At 37.7% G+C, this 8032-nt stretch overlaps 1 long non-coding RNA gene across 7 annotated transcripts; it reads right to left on the bottom strand.

The window, feature by feature from the left end:
* Positions 1-3194: 3194 nt before the first annotated feature.
* Positions 3195-7563, bottom strand: LOC127097321 (uncharacterized). Of its 7 annotated transcripts, none has more exons than XR_007792996.1 (8): positions 6995-7563; positions 6460-6877; positions 5924-6307; positions 5622-5784; positions 5332-5483; positions 4576-4942; positions 3911-4500; positions 3195-3700 (listed from the first exon to the last, which is right to left on the bottom strand). It is a non-coding gene; the product is annotated as an uncharacterized LOC127097321 (long non-coding RNA). The 7 variants fall into 7 exon arrangements; XR_007792995.1 differs by having other exon boundaries at positions 5332-5784; positions 6460-6559; positions 6692-6877; XR_007792994.1 differs by having other exon boundaries at positions 5332-5492; positions 6995-7562.
* Positions 7564-8032: the final 469 nt, after the last annotated feature.

Genomic DNA, 8032 nt, shown 5'->3' with positions numbered 1-8032 from the left:
AAAATTGTTTTGTAATTGAAATTTTTATGTAATAAAAAATAAAGACCTTATATTTTAAAAACTATATTATAATTGTTGGATTTAAATTTTTTAAATTAATTTTAATGTTTCTACAAATTTTAATTTTATTATATATACACATTGATTTTTTTGCTATATTTTATAGCTGTATACTTAATCTCTATTGAAAAATTCGTTAATATGCATTTATGTTTTATTATGTATATTTAACCTTTTAAATTCTAAGTATAATTTACTCTTAATTTTTATTGAATAAATAAATTAAAACTCATGTTAATTATATCATCGCTAAATTTATCGTCAAAATAAAAGACATAATTCATATTTGCCTATATAAATTTGTACTGCTATTTGTTTCTTCAAGTTGAATGATTTTAAATAAAAATGTATTTATTTAATATTATATAAATCTTCATATGCAAGGTCCACTTGTTCATTGCAAAATTAGTCAACAATATACATTATGTTTTCTAATTTGTCCTTCCATTATTAAGAGAGATGCAATTGATCTTTTAATTTTTCTTCTAATTTTTTTTTAATAAGGATAAATTATTGAATAATGAATAAATAAAAACAAAAATTACGAGGACATAAAACCTAGTCTATTAAATAATTAGAAGAAAAAAAAGATAGTTACACATGTATAATTATACTTCAAGAAAACATTTGCAATGGTGTTATTGGAAAGGATCATGGGGTTCTAAGTCGCTCCTTTGTCGGTTCGAGCGTCCATCTTTCAGATAAGGCGTCCCTTATTCGGATATGTCGCCTGGATCATCCATGATTTTGTCCATAACGTGGGATCATGCGGGTAATGTGTATTGGATAAACAAATGTTGCACATGGAATCGTGGGATTAACTGCGCTCCCTAGATTTCGGGGAATCTACTACCCATTCCTAGAGTGATTGTTATATCCCATGAAGACTTTGGTACATGATAAGTATAAATACCTCAATATCATTATAGAGAAGAACTTTAACTACAACACAAAATACAGATATACAGGAGCTTCTCACCCCATGTGAGTTAGCTTTCAATCTCACAACAACTTAAAGCCTCAGACAGCCCTTAATCACTAGGAATTGTCATGCATTTTTATTTTTAGAAAGTACAACTTTCAAAAGCACAAATATAAATTGAGTGCATTCAAGTGTCATAATCAACAAAAAAAACTACATTGACAAATCTATTTGCATGTGCATTTTCCTATTTGAAAATGTGAGATATTTTAAATTTAAAGAAATATATAGTACGTAAAGTATTCTTCCATTCAATAACAATGTCAACAAATAATATTCACATTAGAAACTGCATGAATTTCCAGAATTGGGTAAGTTTCAACCCAAAAATTTCTCCAATTCCTCCTACTGGCATATTCAACTGCAAACATGACTCCATGTGATTCCGCTATAAAGTAGGTGCAAACTTGAATCTTAACTGAGAAAATTCAATGCAATGCTCAAGATCACATGTATAAGCAAGTTCATAGGTTGGTCATGCCAATAGGTATCTCTGATTAACGGAACCCCACGGTTAGGCTCTACAGTTGGTAGGTTCCTAGAATCATGGACCCCTCTTGAGAATATTAATGTCATGATGAATGGTCATCAAACAATAATACCCTTAAAACGAACTCGTCTAGGTGAGTTCTTCGTATTGTTCCAACAAGGAAGGCTCCTTGTTGTCCAATACTACACAACCGGAGAATTCAAGGTTCCAAAAAGGTTCTCAGAGTCATAGATCGAGGTTGAAAATATTATCGTATAAGACAGCAATACATCCAATGGACCTCATCTAATTGGGGCTTCCGTATCAACAAACGAGTCTGAGGTCTCATAGGTTCATACTACATAACCACCATAGATTGAATAGGTTAAAAGGTCCCTAGAGTCATTGATCCAACTTAAAAATATTATCATCATGACGAAGGCTTGTCGGACAATAACATTTTAAAGAGAATCTACTCTAGGTAGGGTCTTCGTATTGTCCCAACAAGGAAGGCTCCTTGTGGGCCTCTACTACACAACCACCATCTTAATTCTATGTTTTTCTCAGACTCCGGTAGAGAGCCTATCTCACAGAGTACCAATAATCAGAGAGCCCCAATAGTAAAATAAGAACCAACAACCAATTACAAATAACAATCATACAATGAGATAAAGAAAAAAAAGATAGAAGAAAACAAATAAATAAAGTTAGCATTAATTGCAAAATTGAACTAACATTGGCTTGACTCTCTCTTGCTTAGAGCATTAATCCCCAGAAGAGTCGTCATTTGTCGCATCTCGAAAAATATGATCCTTCACGATGGTCATGGAAAAATGATTCGAATAAAGACGTGTCATACCCCAAAATTTGCCCTCCATTTTTGCTTCTTTTTTTACCTAACCCATGATTCGAGACTCGTATATACTCATTCATGTTCATCATTCATTCATGATTGACATCAACTAACAAGCATCATAGATTCAAGGTTTTTGGTTAACAAAGCAGGTTTGGATTGAAGATTTTGGTATTGTTCATCGTGTGGGTTGCAACCCTAATTCTGGATCGAGGGATCTTGTTGCTTGGCTTCCATGCATGAAGTGGGCTTCTAAACCCTAGTTGCGGGCCCACGGTTTGAGAGATTGTTGGTGGAGCTTTGTGTTTGGTTTAAAACCTTAATCAGGGATAATTGGTATTCAAGCGCTATGTTGGTTAGCTATTAGATTTGGGATCCATCAAAGCCCTAGTCATTGATCTGGGAAAGTCTTGAATCATGGGATTTACTTTGAGGGGTTGGGAACCCTAAATTCTGACTATGGTATCCTCATCAGTGGGGTGCACAATTAGGATAGAAGTTTCATCTGATTCGTTTGGATGGTCTGTGGGCTTAGAAGATTCATGGTCTCGATTCATTGATTGAGATCCACTTGAGGCTTTGCATGGTCATGCTATATCTCTCGTTTGGTATTCACCCAGTTCGATTCACTTACACATCCGGTTGTCCATAAGAACACACACCTTTTTACTACAATTGTTGACTTTTGGTCAACTGTTGACTTTTTGGTCAACCAGTTGACCAAAGTCAACCCCCTAACCATAAATCATACATAAACCACTACAATACATTCCATTTTTAACCATACGAATGGATTCTAGTTTGAGATCACTCCAAATACAATCGTTCCAACTATAAAACCAAGCATGAGGCATTAGTATTTCCAAGTGACAGAAAAGGAATCGGTACAATATTCAAAACCACAAGATCCAAAACTGCTCATTACATCATGAATGTACTATTTTTAAGGCTTTGTGCAGTACGACATGCAGGATGAGTGGCTGGTGAGACGGGGTTTACAAGAATGAAGGTACTGCTAATATTGTTGTCTCGTACAGTAACTCCCCCCTTCTTATGTCGGGAAGATCGTGCGCATGTGCAAGTCTCCAAGGAAGGCATCAGCATTGCCATAAATGATGAACACCATGACTGCGTCACCGCGTAAGCGCCTCGGTTAGAAAGAAGCGCATAAGTTCATTCCCTCTTCAGGAAGTTCCTAAAGACGGTTGAGAAGAACGTCGATGGTCGGCATCCGGCTTACCTTCATCGTCTACAGCCATTGATGCGGAATAAGCGGCCTTAAGTCGGAGACAATCCACCTGTAGCAAATTGAACTAGTTGCACCTGATTCAACCACCTGCAAACAAAGCCGGTGCAAATTGGTAAGCTAAAGCAGACAAAGGTTCATATTCAGAATAATAAGGCAACAACAGACGCTGTTTGAATTGCCGGTTTTAACATCCAGAGAAACATCAAGGAACCCACTGCAGATGCAATTTCATACGGCATGAACAACAAGGAAGAGATTCATTTGCTGATGTTAATAGTGAGTTTAGTGTTAACTCACTTCATGAGGATCAAAGTTTCAACTCTTGGCTGGAGCAAAATAATTCTCAGCCTTCAAAATTGCACGAGTCTCGTGAAAGTCACAAGCTTGTGGAGCCAGATGGCCAGATGGAGTCTTGTCATGTTTCTGAAGCATCTGCATGTTATCCGGATAGGGAAGAACCACATTCTGATGGTGAATTTGTTTCCAACAATGCATTATCTGAACTGTGTACCATCTAAGGAATCCAATCTTTCTGAGAAATAGATCTGGCATGGACTGGAAATGACCAACCTGTCTACGTAAACGCTTCCTCTTGAATGGTTGACACAACCACTAAGAGTTTATTCTTTCGATTCGGCATTAAGAGTTCAAGAAGAAAAACCAAGAAAGACCTGCCTACATCTTTACGCCCGTCAACACATCAATCCCTTCGTGCTTACGGAGACTACAGGAATATGGTTGGAGACCCCATGTCAAATATATTGCAGAGTAACTTGCAAACGTCGTCGAGGTTAAATCTGATTTCGAGCTCCACGTCGTCACTCCTGTCCTCCATTGCTCACATTGCTGAAGGTGCTGCTGACACACAAGATTACAACATGCCAACACTGCAATAAAACAACATCAATATGAACTCACAGCAATACACAACTGAAAAGCATCATCAGAAACATCAACAGTACCACCGTCGGCAATGCAACCGAAACAAAAGCTTTGCAGGAATACTCTAATTTCATTTACACGTTCTCCAAGATGCCACAAAAAACCAAGTGAAATCCCGCGTGCATCCAGCAAGTTTCACCTGTATAACTTCATTCGCGATTAAGAAAACCAACATAACAATGCAAACATTCCATTCATCACAGCATAGCAGCATAACAGGGCCATGATAGAACATGACAACATCCGTCACAACAACAGACCGCCAAGGTTATCATGGAAATCCAGCATACGGGGTTGGATTTTTCATCCATGAGGTCCATCTGTGAAATAGGAGCTTCCCCATATTTAAGCCAACTGCAGAGCATCAATCACCAATCATCGATTCACCTGCATTTTGTCATGACACGATTAAGGATTGATTTCACTAAATCATGGCATATCATCGGTACCGAATAAGTAGAGGTAACCAATTTGTAGAGAATTCAGATAGTAAGTTGCCTTAATAGGTTGAGTGCATTGTCCCATGTTAGCTCTTCATTGTTAATTGTATAATTAGCAGAATTCCCTTATTTTTAACAACTGACTCATACCTTGTTAGCTCTAAACCAAACTCACGGCAAACAATGCTACATACCAACTAATTTCAGCCTAGAATTTCGACTGATATTAACCACCCTATATGATAAATCCAACTACGCATTTGCACAGCCGATTCACAGCAAAAAAGGCCACGTTCCAATTAACCAACAAGCGAACAAGAATAGTGACTAACTTACCATATAACAGAATCCTACAGCAGCTGAACTGAGTCATTTTTATTAGCCTTCATCAAACTTGGGTTGGGAGGGGTTAACAAAGTCTAGCAGAGTTACTGGTTCAGTAGGTTCTCGTACTGCAAACTCTACACCAAGGCCCTTTCATTTTTCACCTGCAGTGGCTAGTCACGAGATGAACGTTTCATTTAATCAATTGGCAATCCAAAATAAAGGAGAGGGCTGTTAAACTTATGGAAAGAGCAGTTGAATGCATAAATTCATGTGCCTTCACAATGGATAGTGAAGTCGACCTCAAGTGCCCAATCTGAAGCTTCACGAACCACTTGCATTGTCAACTCCTTCTGTCACGAATTGACTTGCAACGCCAATGCGGAGAGGATTTCCGGAATAAAACTCGTACTGTAATTGACGAAGGCAGGAGCAAGAGTACTGTTAGATTCATAGGGCTGTCTCCTAAACAGATTGAAATGTAAAATCAAATTAGCATCATTAGTCAAGTCCAGCAACGATCTAACTCACTCCAAGTTTCTAACAGAATTACAAACATAACCTGAACCCTTTCAAGCCTAACAATAAGTCATGATAAACTCACCGTCACAGGTTCTACGGCGACAATAACAACCCCAACCCTTTTTGGAGAAACCAATACCAAGGAATTGAGATGGTAACCGATTTCAAAAACCATGGCCTTCCCTTGGCAAGGATCAAGAAAATTATGAAGGTGGATGAAGATGAGAATACGGTATCAGTTGAGGCGCCGATTGTATTCGCAAAGGTGTGCAAAATTCTGCATTCTTGGACTCATACTGAAGAGAACAAACGGCGAACACTCCAAAATATTGATATTGCGGCAACCATCCCCAGAACTGATCCTTTTGATTTCCTGGTTGATATTACGCCTCAGGAGGACTTGAGCGATAAAGTGCTCGCATGCATGTTGGAGGGCCTGTTGATGGAATTCCTTACGATAATAAACCTGCAGGATCAAAAGCATCACCACAGTCAAAAATCATGTCTTCATTGAGTGACAATTCTCGACAGTTTCATTTACAAAATTCTGAGTCGATCTCAGTTATCCAAGGGATATTCGGCAAGGTATCTGCTAGAAACGTGAGGTAAGGGTTGTACCTGCTTCTGCATCACACCAGCAGTAGAGACGATGTGTGCCTGTTGAAGTTTTCCAAATGCTGAGGAAGAGTCTGAACCACACTACCAAACAGTGGAAAACCTAAAGACATTTGTTACCGGTGTTATGTTAAGCAGCTACACGGCATCATAGCAGTGGCGAACATATCACAAAGCATTTCAACAAAATCCTGTGTAAAATGAGAGAAACAGAATCATGACAGAATTTATCAACCTATACAAAATTCAGATGATAGGTTGCATCAATAGGACGGGTTCACCGGTCCGTTTCGACACTTCACTGTTAACTAATCATTAGCAGAATTCCGTTTTTTCGACAAGCAGACTTTGTAGCTCGATTAACATTGATCGTCCAATAGATCCTCCTACGCACTCATGCTATGAGTTTGCTTGGTTTAACCTGCCAAGCCAATGTAAACAAAAACACAAAACATTTAACCTTCATAATTTCTCCAATTAACACATTGCAAGTATATCACTATTAACATCAGTAGCACAACAGAAGTCAGTTGCTAACATGATTCTAATTAGCATAACGTCAAGCAAATCAACCCTTATCCATAATGTTCAATCTAAGACCTGTCGCACGTTCACGACATAACAAGGACATCAAATATAACAGGCTTCATTCCAGCTATGGTTGGTATTTCACGTTTGTTCAAGGGTCTGTTTTCCTGTTTCTGATTTACCTTCAAGGTCTCACAAGCAAGCAAGTGGTGAACCCATGGAAAACGTGATAAGCTTTTTGTTGTACTCACTGGTTCACATGTCCTAACCAAAGGTTCTTCGATTTTTCTCAATTACCCTGCACATATCATGTTTAAACCTACAGAGGTTCTACCGGTGATGATAATGGATGCTCTTATTCCTGGTCTGAGAAGGAGGTATATAATTCATGAAGATAACGACAATACTCTTGGTTGTTGGATTTATCCTATTCACGCTGACATAAAGTTTCACTGCTAATAATATTCAACCACTTGCAAATACAGACTTTTTCAAAATACCTAACTAACTCTATCAGGGTTCAACCTCTAACTAACATGAATCATCTAACAGCTCACTAATAACTAACTTGACAAAGTTAACAACTAATTGAGTGAGGATCTGTTGGTTCTAAGTGTTGGCAGCAATTTTGATAAAACTTAGAGTGTTCACAAGTTGTCACAAGTGTTGTCTTGACATAAGATAACATATACCTGCAGGATGTTTAAAATGTGAATATGCAGGATTTTACTGAGATGTCAGACCCGATGTCATGACATCTGTATACAGAACATTCAGTCTGAATGTTATGTATTGTGTGATTGCGTTTTTTATGCTAATCTATGTATGATTGAAGAGTTGATTAAACACGCTATTCAATCAGTAATTACAACCAAATTGACTTATTTTCCAACAAGATATAATCAGTTGTCATGAGAAGATATGAATGGAAAATAGTTTTAGGGTTTGTGACGTCCAAGCCCAGCCAAACGATTCTATAAATAGGACATGGAATATCTGGTTTTATACACAAGAAATAACAAATGAAATATTGAGAGAGAATAAGGGT

This window comes from Lathyrus oleraceus, chromosome 6, assembly GCF_024323335.1.
Source record: "Lathyrus oleraceus cultivar Zhongwan6 chromosome 6, CAAS_Psat_ZW6_1.0, whole genome shotgun sequence".
NCBI classification, from domain to species: Eukaryota; Viridiplantae; Streptophyta; class Magnoliopsida; order Fabales; family Fabaceae; genus Lathyrus; species Lathyrus oleraceus.
Note: the sequence above shows the minus strand (reverse complement) of the source record. Positions and strands in the feature narration are given on the sequence as shown.